Below are 22789 nucleotides of genomic sequence, written 5' to 3' on the forward strand. Positions count from 1 at the left end.
ACACATGAAAGCAGTATATAAATGCTAGCTGTTGTTGTTCTGAGTGAGGTACTATGTTAGGTGCTGCAAAGAAAGGGATACAAAGATTGAAAAAAAACAACTAGTTACTTTAAGTGCCCCCCAAAATTTACAGTATTATAAGGAGTAATCATAGAATCACACAGATCTAGGGCTGGAAGGGATGTCAGAGTTCATCTTGTCCAACCCCCTCATTCTAGAGATGGGGACACTGATCAAGTTAAGTGACTTGCCCAATGTCACACAGTCAGTAAGCTTCAGAAGCAGTATTTGAATGTTTGACTTCAAAGATTTGGCAAGAGATTGATTATGAACCCCTTGAAGGCAAAACCTGCATCTAATTTCATCTTTGATTCCTCAAATTCCTCCTGGACCACTACTCAGCTTTCTATAGAAAATACTTAATAACCGTTTGTTGAATTGAACAGGCTGGTGTTCCTTGGAAGCCAAACCAGACTGCTTGTTTTCATTAGAGACATGTAAGAAAACCCCTCCCAAACTGCCAGAATCTTCATGTCACAAACAAGGCTTGCTCTCACTCCATTCCCTTGACTATCGCAGAGGCATTTGCTGGGTCCCCGTTTGCAAGGGCAGAAAGGGTATCCATCTACGAAAGAGCTGCAGCAGTGGCAATGGGGGTGCATTGGGGTGCCCTGGGGGAGATTATGGGAATAAAAAAGGTTTTGTTTTTCTGCCTAGAAACGGGGGAGTCATGGGCGAGATCAATTTCAGATGGAGTGCCTTGCCACACCCTACTAGACAGTGCCTGGGGATTGAGGGAGAGAGACAGCATGGAGGCTTTGGTACCACAGTCAAATATAGACCCATTTCCATAAAGGCACCAGCAGCCTACCATTCTATAAATAACTCAGCCAATTTTCCATGGCTCTCATGTGACTTTGATGCCTGCATCTTCTGCTGGGATCCGTCGTCATGGTGATGAGGCCATGTGATCATCCCCTCTTCATTCATGATGACTGTGAGCTGTCCTGGGGAAGGAGGAGATGGGCTGGTGGGGGAAGGAGAGAGAGAAAAGAAATGAATTTATTTTAAAAAATAATCAGGCTAAAAGTTTCCATCCGTTGCAAAGCTGGGGCTTATGGCAAAGACATGCTGACAGCCTTATCGATCTTCCCTGATTGTTAAAGAAAAAACATGTTTATTCTAGAGGCAGTAGGGGAGGGTGCCTTTGAATCACAGACTGTTAGGGCTGGCTCAGGGATCAGCTGGTCAAACCCCTTATTTTACAGATGAGGAAACTGAGTTGAGGTCACCCAGTTTGTTAGTGTCAGGACCTGGGACCAGAACCCAGGCTTCCTGACTCCTAGTCCAGGAGGTTTGATTCTTTCTTCATTATCCTACAGCCCGTGCTTGCGCCATGTTGATAATCCAAGGGTGCTGGGAACTCTTGTGGACCCGATGGCCCCTCCAGAATTCCATGTTTTCTCTGACCTTGGGCTGATGTGCTCCTCATCCTTTGTGCTTTCCTCTGAGCAGGTGAGGTGAGGATGGGGAGCCCAGGTGGGCAGAAGACCAAGCCTAGGTTGGATTTCTTATGGGATTTTAACCAAAGATGGCTGAAGGGGAACAACTCTGTGTTCTGTAACAGTATCCCCAGTACAGGAAATGGGAGGGAGGAGAACCACCTCACTGCTAGTAATTAGCATGGCTTTGGGGAAAGAAATGGTGGCTATGGAAGCCAGGGGGATCTGAGTTTAAATCTCATCTTTGCCTCTTATTACCTTATGTGACCCAGAATAGATCATTTTGCTTCTCTCTCAACCTCAGTTTTCTTACCTCTAAAATTAGGGCATTGTACTAGATGACCTTAGCAGCTCTAAATTTTTTATCTTTTAAAATGGAATTGGGAATATTTGGCCAAGAGGTGAGAAAACTAGGGGATAAGAGTAGGAGATGATAATTGTATTCTAATATTTTAAGAATTAGTCTATAAAAAAAAAGATTAACAACTGATAAGTCAACAAGCCTTTATTAAGGACCTACTATATGGCAGGCCCTATGCTAAAGATCAGGGATACAAAAAAAGGCAAACAAAAAACAGCTCCTGCTCTGATAATAATAAAACAGAATGTGTCCAGAGGAAGGATCACAGGACCACAGATCTGGAACTGGAAAGAATCCAAATACCTAATTTTACAGATGGCAATCAAGATAGCGAAGGGTTTGGAGACCCTGATAGATGAGCACAAGGGACCTGGGAATGTTTAGCCTGAAGTAGACAAGCAGAGGAAGCCTGGAGAAGGAGAAGGGAAGTGGGAACAAGATAAGTGTCTTCAAGTTGGAGAGCTGTGACAAGGAAGCTGGGTTAGACTTGGCTCTGGAGAGCAGGGGCAGGAGGGTGAAGGTCGCAAAGAGGAAAATTTACGTTTGATGTGAGAAAAAAATGTCCTGTTTTTACTGCCCATAAGTGGAATGGGCAGCCTTGGGAAGTGATGACTTCCCTCCCGATGAAATATTTTACCTGAGGTTGGATGATGTTGGATGGTTTATTCACTGATTATTGCCACATCCCTGTGAGGCAATAGGGTAAATCAATCATCGTCCTCATCTTGCAAAGGGGAGAACAGAGACATGAGGGGATGCCCAAGGTCGCTGAGTTGTTTGGGATCAGAGGAAGCACTAGACACCATGGTTTCTGTATTCCCGGTCCAAGGCCATCTCCACAACCCAGGTCCCATGTGCCTTGATGGTTCCTAAAGACCAACACTCCCAGGACTCTAAAAGTTGGCTGCAAGCCCAGGCCTGAGCCCAAGGAGCTTGAGAACACAAGGAAATTTGCTTCCGAGCCCAGGGAAGGGAGGCAAACTTGCTGGCAGGAGATTCCATTTTCTCCTCCAGACAAGCACGCGGCTGCCTCTGCCTCTGTGATGAATCTTTTCAGTTAAAGATGATACATCACTGGGGGTGAATTATAAGCCAGGAGGCACTGGATGCCATACAAGTCAATTACTGAGGCTGAGAGACCTTTGTATTCTAAACCCAGTGGAGATGATGGTTCCCTCAAGGTACCTTAAACCAAGCCGGCTTCCCCTTGGGCCCCACTTGGAAGCTTTAACGCTCCAGGGTCCGTACACTGGGCCACTATAAAGTAACCAGACCCATCTCCACAGGTTCCATGCGGAGATCCATCTCATCTTTTTATAGCCCATCACTTTGCCTCTCCTGCCAGTGAGACCAGGTTCTTTCTCTCTGCTTTATGGATAAGAAAGCCAGGCCTTAGAGAGTGTCTTGTCCAAGGTCTGCCCAGCTCAAATGGGCCCCGAGATCTGCTCTCCTGTGCCAGCAGAGTAAGCTTAAAGTTGTGGAAAGTGTATTTCTTCTTCCTACTCTCTTCCACTCTATCTCTCCATCCCCCATCAAAGGTCTTTGTCCTGAAGTGGGATGCAGAGCATTGACAAAACAAAAAGGACATTTCCTGTCTCAGGGGGTTTTGCCACAGATTCAGCTGAGGTTCCTGATCCGGCTGAGGCCCCCCAAATTCTCAAAGTAAGCAGAGATCACAGTTCTACTGTAAATTCTTACTTCAGGCATTAACGAATGAGGAAGGAAGGAAGAAAACAAGCATTTATTAAGTTCCTATTATATGCCAGGCACTGCCAGACACTTTCCAAATATTATCCTGTGACTGCTTATGATGTTCCACTCAGCCCCTAACAAAAGGACCTATGTCCCCATCCCACCTGCCTGCTCACAAAGATGCCATCTCCAAAAGTGTTTGTTACATGTGGGGCAGGGGGAAATGTGTCATACTGGGAATGAGAAAATCTGGTGTCTTGTTTCAGCTCTTCCATGAACCAGCAGACCCCTTTCTTTCTCTGGGTCTCAGTTTCCTCTTCTGTAAAATGAGTGGATGGGAGGAGGGAGGAAGTGTGGAAAGAAAATAAATACTTGTTAACTAAAAAAAAATTTTTTTTAGATATGAGGAGGTTAAGCTAGATGACCTTTAAGGACTCCTGCCAGAATGGAGAAAATAACTTACACAATAACATTGCAAAGAAAAATAACTTTGAAAGACTTAGAAACTCTGGCAAAGCAATGACTAACCATTGACTTTAGAGGACTGCCTATGACGTTTGCTACCTGGCTCCTGACAGAGAAGGCATAGACTCAAGATGCAGAATGAGACATATGTTTTTAGACATGGATTGCGTGGGGATTTGTTTTGCCTGACTGTTATATTTATTATGAGGATTTTCTTTTGTTCAATCATGTGGGAAGAGGTGGGAGAGAAAGAAAATAAATGTTTGTTGATTTGGAGAAGAAAATGCCAAAAAGGTCATTTCATTTAAACAGTGGGAACAAAAAATCTTGCTAGTGTTAACATCCTCTGATTCCAATGACCCTTACCAGGAACAGGAGAGAGAGTGAGAGTTACAGCTTCCATACCTGCCAGCTAAAGGTGAGGGGGAGATTAATCACCCTCTTCCTGGCTGCCAGTGAGCTAAGAACAGCTGTTTGGGAAGCAGGGGGTCTGGGCAGCAGTTCACAAAAATAGGAATTACAAAGAGGTGGGGTAGCCGATAGAGAATTGGCCTTTAGCCAGCAAGACTTGGGTTCAAGTCCCACCTCTCAGATATACAGGCTGTGTAAACCTGCACAAGTCATTTAGTACTCTGAACTGCTTTTTAGAAGTTGGAGAGAGGTACCAGCCTGAATTAGTACAGGGAGATTTCTCATCTGGGAGTTCTCTGTATCACTGAAATTGTAGGTCCACCCTCTATCCTCTAGAATTGTCCAGGACAATAAAGAAGACCTATACCTGGGGAAAGTTGCATATGTATGTGTGTAAATTTGCAGAAACAGAAATAAATGTAATATAAGACTTGCATACTCGTACCCTATTCTGTGACTGCACATGGCTAATGGGAAAAACACTGAACTGGGTGGAAGAGACCTTGATAAGAGTGCTGGCTTTGCCACTAACTACTTGGGAAGTAGAGTCAATATGGTGTTATGGAAAGTGTGCTGGGCCAAGGTTCAAATGAATACTGGCTCTGCCCCTTTACTACCTGTGTCACCTTGAAGATGTCATGTCAGCACTCCAGCCCGCATCTCCTCTTTAGTAAAAAGAAAGGCTTAGACTAGATACCTAATGTCCCTTTCAGTTCTAAGTCTATAATACTCTATATACCCCTATAACTTTTAAGGTCCCTTCCAGTTTTAAGAGTCTATGGTATTTAGTGTAACTTTCCCCCTTAAATCTCGGAGGTATCTCTGACTACCATCGACCTACTTTGCTTAGCCTCAATGGGCAAAGCTAGGACCCTCCAGAAATTTGGAGGGAAGCTGATTTAGGGTTGAAGTAAGCAAAAACTTCCTAATAATTACAGTTATCTCAAAATACCTATAGCAGTAGATATCCTCAAGCAGGGAGAGATGGCCATCTATCAGGATGTTACTGAGAATTCCTGTTGAGACATAAGCTGGGCTAGCTGGTCTCTGAGGCCCCTTTCAACTTGTCATCCTGAGATGCTGATCAGGTCAGCTACCTAGGATTCTTCTTCTCCTCTTCCTTTGGGTCATGTTTTCTCATCGTTGAGCCAATGTTGTTTGGCAGCTTTATCTCATACTACACCTCACCAAGAACTTTTGTTGCTGTTCAGTTGTTTCAGTCATGACCCTATTTGGGGCTTTCTTGGCAGATAAACTAGAATGGTTTGCCATTTCCTTCTCTAGCTCATTATACAAATGAGAAACTGAGGCACACAGGGTTAAGTGACTTACCCAGGGTCACATAGCTAGTAAGTGTCTGAGGCCAGATTTGAACTCAGGAAGATGAGTCTTCCTGACTCCAGGCCTGGTACTCTATCCAATGCACCACCTAGCTGCCCCACCAAGTACTTCACACTTCAACATAACTGGGATACTTTTTGGTCATGCACTCATACTCTAGTCAAATGAACTACTCTGTTTCTAAATATGCCCTGTATTTTCCCCTTTGCTCAAATTGCTCCCCGTGAGTAGAAAATTCTTCCTTCCTCTTTTTTTGTTTTGTTTTGTTTTTGCATTCCTATCCATCCTTTAAATCCCCACTCAAATACTGGCTGCAAGAAGCCTTTCTCCATCCCCTACTCCCTGACCAGTAATGGCCTTTCCCCCATGGCTTTACATACAATTTAATTTTTTTCATTTCTATAATGCATTTTCTATTATGCACTACAATTACCTATATTTTTGTCTTATTCTCTAGCTAGACTGTAAGCTCCAAAGCGGAAGAGACTGGTGCTGTCTTCAAAACTTGGTTCGTCTTCCTGGGCTCACCACACTGTCACACACAGGGTTCATTCGTTGATGGCATAGACATTTGTTACACTACCATGTGCAGAGAGCTCTTATACGCACTGAGGAAGATTCAAAACTTAGTTAAGACATGCTCTCTGCACTCATGGATTCTACAGCCTAGTAGTTGGGTAAGACATCAACACAGTTGTAGTACACAAATTTACAGGCTGAGTGCCTTAGATAGTAACAAAACAATGTGGTATTGAGGTACAAGATGGGGAGGTCACTACTTAGGGAAGGAGGTACACTAGAGCTCCTACTGACTCTTGAGAGCTGATTGTTAAATTTTCAGTGTGAGCATTTACACTTCAGAAATCTGACAAATGCTACAAATCAGTGATTGATTTATTGTTTTGTTGTCTAGACACAAGAAAGTGATGGAGAAAATGTTAATATTGCAGATTAAACTAAAAAGTGTGTCCTGTATGTATGTGTATATGCATATACATACATGCATATAGATAGATAAATATTCCTATGCGTGAATGAGAGCTGGTTGTTAAACATTTACCAGCACACCATTGGAAAGAGGGGGGTAGAAATCACAGTAGAAGACCCTAGAATCACAGATTCAGAGATGGAAGGGACCACAGAGGCCATTGGTCCAACCCTTTTATTTTACAAATAAAGGAACTGAGCCCCAGAGAGGTTAAGTAAATTCCCAAGTCACATAGCTAGTAAGTGACAGAAACAGCATTTGAATCCAGGTTGTCTGGTTCCAAAGCCAGTCCTCTTCCCACTGTACTGATCAGGAAAGACTTCATGAGGAAATGGCATTTGAATTGGGCTTTAAAGGATGGATAGGAATTTAACAGGTGAAGATGGAGGATAGAGGACAGGTGGACACAGAAAAAGTGTGTGAAAAGGCAGGAAGGTCACAGAAGCACTGAAAATATTCAGGAACCAGAGAATTGTCTCAATGCTTTAATAAATATTTAAATTGCAAGATGGATTAATAAATATTTATTGAATTAAATTGCTTCCCCTTCCCTTATCCTATGCTCTTCTCTTCCTTTCCCCTTTCTTTTCCTTTCTCTTCTCTTCCCTTATTTTTGTCCTCTTTTCTTCCTTTCCTTTCATTTCTCTTCTCTTCCCTTTCTTTCCCTCCCCTTTCTCTTCTTTTCCTTCTTCTTTCTCTTCCCCTCCTAACTTCTCCTCTCTCCCTTCTCTTCTTCCCCTCCTTTCTTTTTATCTCCCCCTTCCCCCCACTAATTCCTCTCTCTTGTTTCCCCGAGTTTCCCAGATCACCTGACAAAGCACCCAGCAGTGCTCAGGAAAGTGTCTAGCACCTCTGGGATAGCCATGATGGAGACAAATGTTTCCCAACCCAAACCATAGCCTTCCTTTCCTGCTTCCTGCCAATGATGTCACACACACACACACACACACTCCCATCACATAGAGTCAAGCTCACCTAAGCTCATCCTGGCCAGGCTCAGCCATGCACTCCCCGTCTCCCCAACCCTTGCCCCCTCCTCCATTCCCGAATCCCTAGCATTCCTCGCCAGAGGCAAGCTGCAGGGGTAGCAGGAGGGACCCCAGATGACAGGCAGGCTTTGGCCTCAATAGCCTGGAAATGTACAAGGCAGAATACCCCAGGGACTAGGCGAGAAAGTGACGTCAAACAGAGGCTTAAAATACAGCCTGGAAAAATCACATGACAGCTGTGAAATATGAGCCGCCTTTTGGCTGCACAGAGACGGAAGACTGGTCAGGCAAGAGGGATTATACATCCAGGCTTTTTACAGTTTTTCGTATCTGCAGGTACCTCCTCTATTGTCTCTCCCTGCCGCCGCAGGCGGTGGCTTCAGATGAGGCTGCCCAGCTTCAAGGGGCCTCCTCTCTTCCCAGATTCCCAGGCTCAGTCACCCCACACCCTTGGCCAGCCCCAAGCAGATGCTCAGCAACCGGCCTCGTCGGGCAGCTGCAGGTGCCTGGGCCCCTCCCCCACCTCACGCCCTGAAGAGCCCCACCAGCCGCCTCCCGAGGAACGATGGCTCCTCTGAGAGCACACCAGCAGACGTTAGGAACAGACACGGAGACGCAGGAACAAGCTTCCCCTGCAGCAGCTGATTGCGAACTGCTGCATTGCCTGCCTAGGGCACGCAGGGCTGCAGGAGCGTCTTTGCCTTTCCCTGGGGCACAGCATCCCAAATTGGCCAGTAAAGAAATTTGGAGGGGCTACAGAGTGGAGACGTCAGCACTTAGTGCTTGAGACTTTTCTTGACATTCTCAAACCTGTGTTCGATCAGGTATAACCTAAGACCTACCCAAACTAAGATCTTATTTTCACCCTAAATAGTAGACATCCCCGTTTTACAGCTGGGGAAACTGAAGCCCAGAGATTTAAGTGATTCTCTCCTGGCCAATTAGCAAAGCAAACACAGAGTCAGTGAGAGAGTGTCAGTCAGTCAGTCAGTCAATAAACATTTTAAAGTGCCTACTGTAGGCACTGTTCGAAGTTTGGGGGATAAAAAGAGAGGTAAAAAAATTCAGTCCCTTTTCTCTAGGGGCTTACGGTCTAATGGTGGAAGACAACAGGCAAACAACTACATACAAACAAGATACATACAAGACAGATTGGAGATAATCTAAGAGGGACGGCACCAGAATTTAAGGGGACCAAAAAGACTTCTTGCAGAAGATGGGAATTTTGCTGAGGCTTAAAGAAAGCCAGAGATGCCAGGAAGCAGGGATGAGAAGGGAGAGAGAGGCACACTCAGAGAAAATGAACAGAGCTGAAAGATGAATACCTTGGGAGGAGAACAGCAAGGTTAGTATCACGATATTGTAGAGGACAAAGAGGGGAGTGAGGTATAATAAGACTGGAAAGGTAGAAATGGTGTAGATTAGCAAGGACTTTAAAAACCAAACAGAAGATTTTAGATTTGATCCTAGAGATAGTGGGGAGTTGCTGGAGTAACTCAGGGGTCATGTAGCCAGTAGGTATCAGAGATAGGACTTGAGTTCAGGTCTTCCTGACTCCAAAGCCAGTTCTCTGCTCTCCATTCTCTCGAGGTCTCTATCCCTCTGTCTTTGACTCTGTCACTCTCTCTCACCTTCCTTCTCTCCACTTTATATTCGTATTCCTGTTTGAACCTCACAACAACCCTGGAAAGAAAATTTCGGTCATTTCAGTTATGTCCAGCTCTTCATGACCCCCTTTGTTATTTTGTTTGTTTGTTTTTGTTTTTGGCAGAGATACTGGAATGGTTTGCCATTTCCTTCTCCAGCTCTTTTGACAGATGAGGAAACTGAAGCAAACAGGGTAAAGTGACTTGCCCAGGGCCACATAGCTAGTAACTGCCTGAAACCAGATTTGAACTCAGGTCTTCCTGACTCCAGACCCTGCTCTCTATCCACTGCACCACTCAGCAGAGAGTACCATTACTATTCCCATTTTACAGATGATTAAAACTGAGGCTCAGGGTTGTGAATGGATTTGCGTATATATGTATCCCGACATCTTTGGAGACCAAATTTCAAGTCAGTTCTGCCCTGTGGACATGAATTTTCCTTGAAGACTCCAAGACTGGAGATTTTTATCTAGGCACATGTGTTCCACAGAACCCCAACAAGATGAGTGCCCCTGTCTTTCCAGAGAAGCTCTCCTGTTCCAACTGTACCTGGATCTTAAACCAGGGGTGCTCTTGGTCCTGTTCTTCTGGACCCACAATCCCACTTACCAATCACAAAACAAGCCTCTTGTGTGACCCGTAGGGTATAGCATAATTTAATGTTTGAATCTAGCAATGAGGAGTCTGAAAGAGCTGCCAGGGATAAATGCACGTGGAAGAGACACAAGAAAATCCATGTGGCCAGGGCATCCTTGCTCCAGAACTAGGGTATATTTGATCTATACACATTTCAAAGGTCCCAAAGAGATAGCCACCCTGTAGGGTGACTGGGAAACAAACACCACTCTTCTAAATAACCTAATTAAGGCCAGTTCCCTACTTTGCCCACAAAACCAAAAAAAGAATAACATTTTGCATTTACTATAACACTTTACAGTCTCCCCAAGAAGGGTTTTCACATGTACTATCTGGTCTGGGTTCTGGGCTTGGAATCAGGAAAACCTGAGTTCAAATCCAGCCTCAGAAACCTCCTAGCTATGTGACCTTGGGCAAGTCATTTATTCTCTATTTGCTACTGGAGAAGGAAATAGCATCTTTGCCAGTATCTTTGCCAAGAAAACCCCATGGACATGACCAAAAAGACTTAACAGCAATAACAAAAGCATAAAACAGCATGAAGGCTTTTGGGACACCTTGTACAGTTGCCTCAATGGTGTAAATTGCAGCAACACAAATGTGCTGACCTCCAATAAACCTTCAAAAATTTTCTTTCCATGCTGGATTTCATGGGGTCCAGTGCAGCAGCATTCAGACCATCGTCCATCCCTCTCTCTGGCCTCATGACCAGCTCACCTCTTCTTCCAATCATACGTTTCCTGGCTGCTATTGTTTTTATGCCACTTCTTGCTGGCAAGTCAGGGTTGGCACCACGTTATAGCCTACTTATGCCCATCAAGTGTCTTTCTGTGGCCCTTCTAGTTCTGTGCAATGTCGATTCTCTACAGAAGGTAGTGTCCCAGCGATTCACAGCCACATAGCTGAGAATTATTTTAACACTGTTCTCACAAATAAGGTGACTGTACAGGGTTATTAAGGAGGAGAGTGAAATAAATTTTTAAAAAAATGTGCAGAGGCCTGGAAATGTCCAATTATGAAGACATTCTCATCTTCAGTTAGCCCTGCCTGACCCTGTCAGCAGAGTTATATTTTCTGTCTTGATCCATCTCTGTCTGGGTCAGCTACCTGGCATAACCCTCTAGACAAAGATAAAATGAGTTCTTCATTCACCTTCACTTAGAGGAAACCCAGCTCTACACAGCAAACTTTTCCCATGCAGAGCACTATTCTAGGGGCTGAGGGAAATACCAAGTCTAGCTAAGACAAGTTACCTGCCATCATGGAGTTTACAGCCTAGAAGGAGGATAAGAGGCAACTAGGTGGCACAGTGGATAGAGTGCTGAGCCTGGAGTCAGGAAACTCATCTTTATGAGTTCAAATCTGGTCTCAGACATTTGCTAGCTGTGTGACCCTGGGCAAGTCACTTAAGCCTGTTTGCCTCAGTTTCCTCAATTATAAAATGAGCTGGAAAAGGAAATGGCAAACCACTCTAGTATCTTTGCCAAGAAAACCCCAAATGGGGTCACAAAGTGTTAGATATGACTGAAACGATTGAATAACAATAACAAAAGGAGGGTAAGAAACTCACACACACATATACATATATATACACACACATATATAGTATATACACATATACACACATACACATATATAGTCATAATACAATAATAAATAATTGCATTAGGGAATTACAAAACAAAATTCAATGTGAGCTCTGAGGGGGAAGGGTGTGTGTGTGTGTGTGTGTGTGTGTGTGTGTGTGTGTGTGCCTGTGTCTGTGTATAAGGAGTAGAGGTGAAGGCTGAGGAGGAGGTGGCATTTGGGTTGAACTTTGAAGGATAGGTAGGAGTCCTACAGAGAAAGAGGGAAAATGAAGGCATTCCTGCCAAAGAGAGTATGAGCAAAGGCACCACGTTGTGAAAGAGCAGTGTGTGTCTGGTAAAGAGAGTAGTCCAGTTTGGCTGGCATAGAGTGCATGGAGGGAGTAATAAGAGATGGGTTCTGTTGGTAGGGAGACAACAAATCATGGAGAGCATAGAATGCCAGGAAGAAGAGCTGACTGTCTACTTGGTAAGTGATAAGAAGCCACTAAAGATGTTATGAGCCAAGAAATGATGGCCAGATCTATAAATAAGAAAGATTTTTCTGGCAGTGGTATGAAGGACACGTTAGAGATGGGAGGGAGTGGAGGCAGGGAGGACAATCACAATAGTCCAGATTGTGGTAAAAAAGGCTTATACTAAAAGAGTATCAGTGAGGACAGAGGAGGGAACAGAGGGGAGAGATGCCAGAAGGGTGGAATTGACAGGGCTTGGTAACTGACTATGAGAGATGTTGGAAAAGGAAGATTCAAAGATAACCCCAATGTAACAAATAAGGGAGCCAGGGAATATGGTGATGCCATAGACAGAAATGCTGAAGTCAGGAGGAGGATCAGGCTTAGGAGGAAATGTAATGAACTCCATTTATACACACACACACACATACATATATTTGAGATGCCACTGAGGAATGAGGTTGCATATGTTCTATGAACAATTGGACATATGGATCTGAAGTTCAGGAGAAGCCAATGCTGGAAATATGGATTTGCAGAAGTGGTGGTTGAAGTCACAAGGCTTAAAGAGATGGCCAAGAGAGCAGGTGTGGAGAATGTCTAGAGAGGAGAGGAGAGGGCCAGGGAAAGACCCTTAGGAAAGATTCCCTCTGGGGAGTCAGGAATAGGAGGATGAGGAGCCAGTGAAGAAGACAGAAGAAATGGCTAGGGAGGAGGAAAAACAATGCTCTTTCTAAAGGAGGAGAAAGAATCCAATAGGAAGAGAATGATGAACAATGTCAAGAGTGGCTGAAATACCAAGGAGGAGGAGGAGTTTTAAAAGGTCGGTAGATTTTGGAACTAGGAGGTCATTGGTGACATCTGAGAGGGTAGTTTAAAATAAGTGATGGGGGCTGGAGTTAAGGAGAAAGTAGGAGGTGAGGAAGTGGAGGCATTAGGTATAAATAACTTTTCCAGAAAGTTAGCAGCCAAAATAAGAGGAAGAAGATAGGACAATAGTTGGATAGAGTACGAGGGTCGAAGAAAAGGCTTTTGGGGGAGGGGGTTGTGGAGGCTTGAACATTTTGAAGGGAAAGAGCCAATGGTGAGCAATAGCAAAGATCCAGTTGAGGTTATCTACCGTGAATTGTGAGGCAACATAATATAATGGCAAGAATGTTTGATTTGGAATCAGAAAGAACTGAATTCAGATTCCAATGTAGATATTTACCGACTCTAACCCTGGGCCAGTCACATAACTTCTCTGGTACTCAGTTTACTCATCTGAAAGATAAAAGGGCTTGGACTCAATGATGTTTGAAGTCCCTTCCTGCTCTAAATCTATGAATTGGTAGTGGGCGAAATCATGATGTCCTTCAGCAGCGCTCAGCAGGCTTGCTGCTAGAGCAGGAGAACTGGATTTTGAAGGGTTACTCAAAGAATGAGGGTTGGCAATTGGGGAATGGAAGAAGATCAAAGGAGCAAGGTTTCTAGGGGCAGTAGTGAATGTGGTATAAAATGATAGACCTAGGAGTCCAATCTGGGTAAGGAGACACGTAAACTCAGAGTAAAGGAGAAAGACAGAATAGAGGATGGTTCAGAGGACCCAAGGTCATGATGAAGGCAAAAAGTAGGCTACTAGTGTGAGGGTCATGTATAGCTAGGAGTTTGTGATCAAAGGATGGAGTTTCAAGTCTAGATCTTGGATATGGTGTCATTCTAGGAAGTGACCAGGTCTAAGATGTGTAGGGCCATAACTAGGAAGTCTTTTACCTGGAACAACAGAAGACTGTCCAGCTGTGGGCACAGTTGCTCCAGGAGTGGGAAAAGTCCATGCCCCTGAAATCCTGTGACTCAATGAAAATTGAAAGGGAAGGCAGGACAGGGAGACGTGGGGATAGGACACTAAGTTGTGATGTTGATGAAGGCTCAAGAAGGACCATGAAGTGTGAAGATGTTGGGCTCTGAACCACAGAAGGGAACATGTGACTTCCTGCAATAAGCATGGCCTTCCCACCTCATTTCAACACCTGGGGCAAAACTCTGGCTGCCCTGCCCTAGTTATGGTGTGTGACTGAAGCAAGATTGGAGGAATTGAATGGAGTAAGTCAGATTGATAGAAGAACACTTGAAGAAACTGGTAAAATATCCTGGAGGCTATGACCTCTAACTATAGTCTCAGTCCAACTTGGGCTTTATCTCTGTAATCATAAATGACTATATATCTATATCTAGATAGATAGATATAGATATAGATATAGATATAGATATAGATATAGATATAGATATAGATATAGATATAGATATAGATATAGATATAGATATAGATATAGATATAGATATAGATATAGATATAGATATAGATATAGATATAGATATAGATTTTTTTTTTTGGCTAGGCAATGGGGTTAAGTGACTTGCACAGGGACACACAGCTGGTAAGTGTCATGTGTCTGAGGTCAGATTTGAGCTCAGGTCCTCCTGAATCCAGGGCCAGTGCTCTATCCAGTGCACCACCTAGCTGCCCCAATGACTCTAATTTTTAAACCCAGAGACAACTCTTAACTATCCTTTGTCAGTGGCCCTTGGACGTTAGAGACCAAGGTGTTTTTTTTAATAGTTTCAAAGCTTCTCATGCCTCTTACCAATTTCATGCTTCTAGAATGATACTTCACACTTAGCTCTTGAGGTAAAATGGAAAGATTGTGGAGGGGGTACTGAACTTGGGCTCAGAGGTCCTGAGTTTGAAGTTTGACTCTGCTTACTATCCCCACTATCCTTTGTGACATTGGGCAAATCATTTTCCCTGTCAGGCCTCAGTTTCCCTTTTTGTAAAAGGAGGGGGTTGTAGTAGATGACCTCTAAGGTCCCTTCTAATTATAAATCTATAATTCTATGATCCCTTCCTTCTAACTTTGTGTATGATTCTAAGGAAGATGCCCCAAGAAAATTTCCCTCCTACCCTAGCTCCACTCATTTCCCTTTGTTGACAAGTTGACAAGTCATTCACCCCAAGGAGGTGTCTTCACCCCAGGCCTAACTTACCGTTTTGACAGCAGCACACATACTTTACAGGTATAGTAACAACATCAAGAGTTTGCAGCCACAAAGGCAAGTGATCTCATCCCAATGTTGATCTAGGTTTCAGCTGCTAGTGCTGTTTCCTTCTTTCCTGCTGGGATCATTTCTTCTAAGATGATCCCTAGGAGGTGGTGATGTCGGGGGAGGGGAGGGGAGGGTAGATAGAGGATGCTCAAGGCTGGCTGCCCCAGGGCTCCCATGAAAGTTTGTCTCTCACCTGGAACCACGTCTTCCCTGGCTTTAGCATTTCCATTGTCTTTTCCACTGCGCTTACCGTTTCTTTTAACAAGACCCGGAGGGAGGCTCTCCAGAGACTGCAACTGGGATGGGGGTGGGGGAGCCATTTTTGTTGGCGCTAATTGTTGATCTCCACTACACTCGCAGGTTGCCAGATCCTTCCTCCCTCAGGAAGAGCCGAAAGGAGGGAAGAGTAGGGAGAGGAGAAGAGAAGATGAAGGCAGGGGAGGAGAGGGGAGGGAAGAGACAAAGGAAGGGAGAGGCAGTCAAAGGGAGAGAGACAGCAGTGGAAGGAAAGGAGAGAAGAAAGGGGCAGAGGAGAAAGAAGAAAGAGACAGAGGAGAGGAGGGAGAGAGCAGTGAAAGGAAAGACAGAGATAGAGAGGAAAGGGGGAGAGGAAGAGAGAGAGGAGGAGAGAAAAGGGAATGGACCCTTCCAGGGTCAGTGCTAGTCTTCCCACACCAATGCATTAAACCACATTGTGAATGGGCATTTGAAGAAGAGCAGCCTCCATAACTATATTCCCCATGGCCCTCGCCTTGCTGCTGAGCAATGAATCATACTCTCAGAAGCAGCAGGGAGGGTTGATTTCCTCTACCTAGCTAGCTCTCCTTCCCTTTTCTGCCTGTCCATTTCCCTCCCCTCCCCTCCTCTCCCCTGTCTGTTGGCTCCCTGTCTTCCCTTATGCACTCCCTCTCCTATGACACCAAATCTAGAATTTTTCCAGCTGCATTCCTTATCCTCTAAGGTTCCTTCTAGCAACAAATCTGCTAGCCAATGCTCTGTTGAAAGGAAAAAGGAGAACTTTGAAATCTTTAGGTTGCAGTGAGAAGCCATGTGACACAGTACAAACACTCTGGGGCAGAAACGTTGGATTCAAGCGTCTCTTGGACCCCTGAGCTCTGCTGCGTAACCTTGGACAAAGTTCTTATGTTTTCCAAAGCTCCGTTTCCATCAAAAGGAGAGAAGAATGTTCCCAGTGCCTCCTTCCCAGGGCTGTTACAAGGATTGAATGAAATAATAAACAAAACAGTTCTTCACATTCAATGACTCATAGAATCATTGAGAGCTAGAAGGGGCTTTAGAGATCATCTATTTCAATTCCTTCATTTTAGAGATGAGGAAGCCCAGGGAGGTGAAGAGATGTGAGTAGGGTCTATCTGGTCCGAAGTGTCAGAAATGGGACTTATTCTTTTTTTTTAATAATATTTTTTCTCAATTACATGTTAAAAACAATTTTAAACATTTTTTTTAAAAGTTTTGAGCTCCAAATTCTATCCCCCCAACCCTCCTTCCCCTCCCCCCCTTCCCTGACAGAACTGGAATTTAAACTGAAGTTTTTAATGGGGAGGGGAACAATCATTTATATAACACTTATTATGTGCCAGGCACTTTACAAACATTATTTTGTTCGATCGTTACAACAACCCTGGGGTAGGTGCAATTGTTATCCCCACTTTACAGCAGAGAAAACTGAGGTTAGCACAGGTTAAGTGACTTACCCAGGATCATACAGTATCTGAGAGCAGGTCTTCCTGACACCAAGCCCAGCGCTCTATCCACTGTGCCGCCTACCTTCCTCACCATGCTTGTAGTAATAAAAGCAATTCATATTTCTAGAGCACTATCACTTTTGCCAAAGTGCTTTTCTAACAACATCCCGGTGAGGCAGGTGTGTAATTATCCCATTTTACAGAGAACTTGAGGCTCATAAATGACTTAGAGGTAGCCCTACTATGGGAGCCCAGTTCTCCTGACTGTTAAAGGCTTCTTTCCATTGGACATACTTCGTAACTATAAAGCTGTTGTTTGTCCTTCATTTTTGAAGAGGACCAATGACATCATAGGTGATGTCTTGAGTCAGGGATGAATTGGAGTTAAGTGACACAGAGCTGCACAAAGCCTTCAGCTTCATTCTCTCTTCTAACAGTCATTGAAGTCCAGTGGCAAGACAAAAGTTAAGACAAATGGCAATAGCCTGGATGCAGTGGGCTTATTTGTGTCTGACCAAGTTCTAAGTGCTCCACAGCACCTGCTTCAGCCACTTTCATGGCCATTGGAACAAATTGTTCTGATTCATCCATTCTGCCTGGAGAAAGTCTTTACATACTTGGGGTAGACATCTCCCTAACTCACTGATGGATCTGAGAACCGTCAGTTACTCTCAACCCGATTTAGCCCATCTGGAGAGATGGTTTTACCAGGATGTAGCCTCGTCGAATGCTACAGCTTCTTGGAGTCACAGGTGAGAGTTGAGTGAAAGGTGGACTCCAAAGGTGGAAAGCAACCCTGAAAAGGGCTCAGCAAGCCCTCGCACCAGAGGCACTAGTCCTCCTGAACACCACATATATTCCAACTATAAAGTACCATATAAATATAAGTAATTATTATAATCACATGCCTCCAGCCACAGTGCCTAACCCAAGGTAGAGCTTAATAAATGCTTATTGAATTGGATTATATTTAAGGAAATAAATACACCCCAGCCGCACTTGCTCATTGATGCTTTAAACCCAGAATAGTCTTTCATTGCCTTAGAGAAACATAAAAATAAATAAATGCCTGTGGGGAAAGTAAGAAAGCATTTCAAGTTCACAGCAAAGTGTAAGTGATGCTAATATCCTTTGGGGATGGGATGTTTGGCTAGTGAGGATGAGGGAGGACATTGGGAAGGAGGAAGAGAGCACAGAAAGAGAACTTACTTAAGGAGGATATGCTTCAATTATGCTAAGCTAAAACTCCAAATGACTACTGGAGGAAGATGCTATGTGATATGTGGAAAACACACTGGCTCTAGAGTCCAAGGAGCTGAGTTCAAATCTTGTCACTGATGATCACTGCCTGTGTGATGTCAAGCAAGACATTGAACTCCTCTGAGCCTCAGGTTTCTCATACGTAAAATAAGAGGCTCAGACTGGCTTTCTGAAGTCCCTGCCAGCTCAGGGTATAATATAAGAGAGGACTGTCTTGGTAAGTGACAAGGAAAGACAGTGGGAGCCCTAGACTGTGGTCAATACTATCGTGCCAAGAAACAAGAGAATAGACAAGGGAAATTTCAGAGGTCCCTTCCAGGAACCCTCTTTTAAAAGTTTCACCTTGGATAGAGCACTGGCCCTGGAGTCAGGAGGACCTGAGTTCAAATCTGGCCTCAGACATTTACCAGCTGTGTGACCCTGGGCAAGTCACTTTCCCCTGATTGCTTCCAAAAAATAAATAAATAAAAGTTTCACCTGATCTCAACTCTTCCTGAACCAGCCAAAAGCCCCTGCAGACTATATAGAATATAGAACAGGAAAGAGTTTTAAAAAAAGTAGAAAGATCAGCAGCTGTGGGTTCAAATCCTGCCTCTGAAATTTACAATGTAATTTCAAGTAAGTCATCGGACCGGGGTGGCTTTCTGTGTCAAAGGAGGGGGTTGGACACGCCTGCCTCCTTCTGAGATTCTTTCCAGCCTCGGATCTGTGATTCTGTGATCTGGTCCAATGCCCTCCTTCAGTGCAGAGAGGAAATGACTTGCCCATGACCTTGGATGTCCAGCGCTTTCTGCACAGGCACGAGTCTCGCACTTGCCAGTTTGCCTCCTGGCCTCAGTTCACACCACATCCACTGGCTGTCATTTAGGCTGCTGCTCAGTCGGTGTGTTCTTCAGCAGTTTCATGTGTCTGGCTCATGTCTGGCTTCTGTCTCCCATCCCCCTAGCCAGATGGAAGTAAAATGCCTTCTGTTTCCTTTGTAACCCTCCTAGCCTAGTGCAGAGGACACTTTAAAACCAAAATGGGAACTCACTAAATGTCACTGTGATAGCTCTCACGTTTATGTGAAGCTTGCAAAGATGCCTTCCTCAAAACTGCCCTGGGATTTGGGGGTTTCAGGCATTTGTATCCCCTTTTTCTGCATTAAGAAACTCGAGCTCATAGGACCACAGGGTATAGAGCCGGAGGGGACCTGAGAAGTCATCTAATCCAACCTTCTCATTTTACAGAGGAGGAAACTGAGGCCCAGAGAGGGGAAGTGATTGAAGACGACACAGCTAGTGCAGAGCAGAGCTGCTATTCAAAAACATATCTTTCCATGCAGAATCTCATTTTGAGTTCGTGGTATATCCAGGGCAGCTAGGTGGTGCCATAGTGCATCGAGCACCATCTCTACAGTTAGGAAGACTCATCTTCCTGAGTTCAAATCTAGCCTCAAGCACTAGCTTTGTGACCCTGGGCAAGTTACATCACCCTGTCTGTCTCAGTTTGCTCTTCGGTCAAATGAGCTGGAAAAGGAAATGGCAAACCACTCCAGTGATTGCCAAGAAAGTCCCCTGCTCCCAGCTACTTTACAAGCATTTGCAAAGTGAAGTTGAGGATGAAAGTCTGGGGTTTATAAGAGAAGTCAGGACTAGAGACACAGATTGGGAGGTTGCTTGCTAAGGTGGGGGTAGAAGCAGACAGAGTGAATGTGTGTATGCAACTATGTATGCAATAGTTTAGATATTAGATTTAGATTTAGATAATAGAACTATGCATGCAAATAGTTTACTAAATCTTATTATTTCTATCCCATGACATCTCTTGAACCTGTTCCCCTTCTCCCCATGCACATAATGTACCTCAGGCCATCATTGCCTCTCCCCTGCATTTTTTCATCAATCTTTAATTGGGCTCACTGTCTCAGACCTGTCCTTTCTTCAGGCCATCTTCCTGCTATCTTCCAAAGTGATTCTCCTACAGCATAGATCTGACCCTATCCATACCCCAGGACTTGATAAACTCTAGCCAATAATGGCTCCCTAAGACCTCCAAGATGGACTATAGGTTCCTCTGCTTGCAATCCAGTCCCAATCTACCTTTCTAGTCTTATTACATACTGCTCCTCTACACACACACACACACACACACACACACACACACACACACACACACACACACTGTACCATCCAGTCAAACTGTCCTCATTCCTGTTCCTTTTATCTCCTATCTCCTGGCCCCATGCTTGGAATGGGTTCCCTTCTTTCTTCTGCTCTCTTAGAATTCCTAGTTTCCTTCAAGCCTCAGCTCAAGCTCAACATTTGACTTGAATCTGTTTTTGATCCATCCACCTGCCTTCCCCCTCAAAAGTATCTTATATCTACTTTGCATACACCTACATAAGTAGTTCATGGTTTCTCCCTTAATTAGACTGTAAGCCCCTGGAGAACAGGGGCTCTTTTACTTTTACTCAGTACCTAGCACAGTGCCTGGCACATAGTAGGTCCTTAGTAAATGTTTATGGATTTTTTTATGGAGAGATTGAGTGTCCAGAGAGAATAGAAGAGGGCAAAGGACAGGTCTTTGGGGAAAACACTAACATTAAAAGGTCAGGAAGAAGATCAGACAAAGAGGTTAATAACACCAGGAATTAATAACACTAGGAATGAATCTAAACTTGGTTTCTGAGCCCTGTGGGGAGACAGGAAAAAAAAAGAAGCACAATTCCCATTCTCTGTCTGTGGAAAAGAGGGAGCGGTCTGGGACCCAGATGGCCAGCAGGATTTGCCAAAGAAGGAAAAAGGAACAGTTGGAAAATAACTCACTTTGATGAAGATGAACATGCTGTCTATGTCAAACTTGGACAAGCTGTGGAGGATCGGTGGAAGGAACCTGGGTTTTGGAGTCCAAGCATCTGGGTCCGAAATGCCAGCTGCCATTTACTCATTGTGAGAATGTGGGCAAACCACTTAATACTTCACCTCCCACCTGGGTGCTTTTGCATTGTCCTGGCCATCCTCCATGCACTCCATCCTCACCTGTGCCTCATAGAATCCCTCTATGCCTAAAAGAGACAGCTCAAATACTGCTTTTAACATGAAACCTTTCCTTCAATCCTGCCAAATGCTGGTGCTCTCCTTCCCTCACTACTTTGGACTTAACTACTTTGTATTTATTCTTTTAATGCTTATTTTGTATATGCGTGCACATGTGTGTGTGCACGAGAGAGAGGGAGGGGGAGGGAGAGAGAGGGAGGGGGAGAGAGAGAGGGAGGGGGAGGGAGAGAGAGGGAGGGGGAGAGAGAGGGGAGGGGAGGGGAGAGAGAGGGAGGGGAAGGGGGAGAGAGAGAGGAAGGGGGAGGGGGAGAGAGGGAGGGGGAGGGGGAGAGAGAGAGAGAGAGCAAGCTAGGTGGTGCTGTGGATGGAGCACCAGGCCTAGAGTCAGAAGGACTCATTTTCATGAATTCAAATCCAGCCTCAGACACTTACTAGCTGTGTGACCCTGGGCAAGTCACTTAACCCAGTTTGCCTCAGTTTCCTCATTTGTAAAATGAGCTGCAGAAGGAAATGGCAACCACTCCAGTATCCTTGCCAAAAAAAAAAAAACAAGGTGGGGAGAGGTCATGAAGAGTCAGACATGACTGAAAGCCAACTGAAATGAGATGATGAATGATGTATGTGTATCTATTAGTCAATTTATCTATCTCTATCTATGTACCTAGACTTGTCTCTCTCATTGTAAGGTAAAGCTCCTTGAGGGCAGGAATTATGTCATTCTTTGTATCTGATTGATTGATATTCTGGGCAGGGAGGGACAGCATGTACAGACAGATACAAAATAAATACAAGTGGGGATCAGGAGAAGACTCTTGTAGGAAGTGTCTCTTGGGCTGAGCCTCAAAAGGAATTAGGGGTTCTTCTAAGAGGCAAAGGTGAAGGAGGAAGTACATTCCAAGTATGGGAGATGGCCAGTTCACAGGTATGGTGATGGAAGATAGTTTGTTCATCTGTAAAATGAGGTGACTGAATGAAACACCCATTAAGCTCCCTGCTCTAAATCTATGATCCTTTGAATCAGAGAGACCAAATATTTCCTTCCTGCTGATCAGAGATAGTCCCTGTGATTATTCATCCTGATCCTTTCCCACCTCTCTCATCCCCACCCCACTTGGGAACCAGAGAATGTCCCTGCCCTGCCTCAATTTCTCCATTTCCCCCCAAAAGTGAAGGTTTGGGAAGGCTTGAAGGTTGAAGAAGAAAAGAGAATCCCATCTCCATGCACCTACCTAACTATAGAGCCCAGGGGGTCTTCTTTGCTGGCCTAGACCAAGGAGTATCCCTGCTGTCAGGCCCTTTGGTGGGAAGGAAGAAAGGAGAGCAGAAAAGAAGAGGAGGAAGGCAGGGGCACGGGTTGGGGGCCTCTCTGGGGAAGGATCCCCCGGGCTTAATTGTTCTCAATCCTTCCTTCCCTGATTGAAAGCAGCTTTGTTCCTGGGTCCTGAGGTCTATAAACAAATTCCCTTGTTCAGCGTAACTTGTGACCTCTCAAAGAGAATGAGGATCAAGGAGGGGCTGGGGAGCTGCTGCTGAGGGGAAGGGGGGAGACAGTAACCTGGGGGGCCTGCAAAGACAAAGCTTCAGAATATCAAGACAGGCCCTCCCCTCCTCCAACTGCCATTAACC

The 22789-nt window shown here is 44.6% G+C and overlaps 1 long non-coding RNA gene across 1 annotated transcript; it reads right to left on the bottom strand.

Moving 5' to 3' along the window:
• Window positions 1-510: 510 nt before the first annotated feature.
• On the bottom strand, window positions 511-16037 carry LOC110218492 (uncharacterized). Its single transcript, XR_002327316.2, has 2 exons — window positions 15353-16037; window positions 511-1027 (listed from the first exon to the last, which is right to left on the bottom strand). It is a non-coding gene; the product is annotated as an uncharacterized LOC110218492 (long non-coding RNA).
• Window positions 16038-22789: the final 6752 nt, after the last annotated feature.

This window comes from Phascolarctos cinereus, unplaced genomic scaffold (genome assembly GCF_003287225.1).
Source record: "Phascolarctos cinereus isolate Bilbo 61053 unplaced genomic scaffold, phaCin_HiC Scaffold_5;HRSCAF=322, whole genome shotgun sequence".
Classification (NCBI taxonomy): Eukaryota; Metazoa; Chordata; class Mammalia; order Diprotodontia; family Phascolarctidae; genus Phascolarctos; species Phascolarctos cinereus.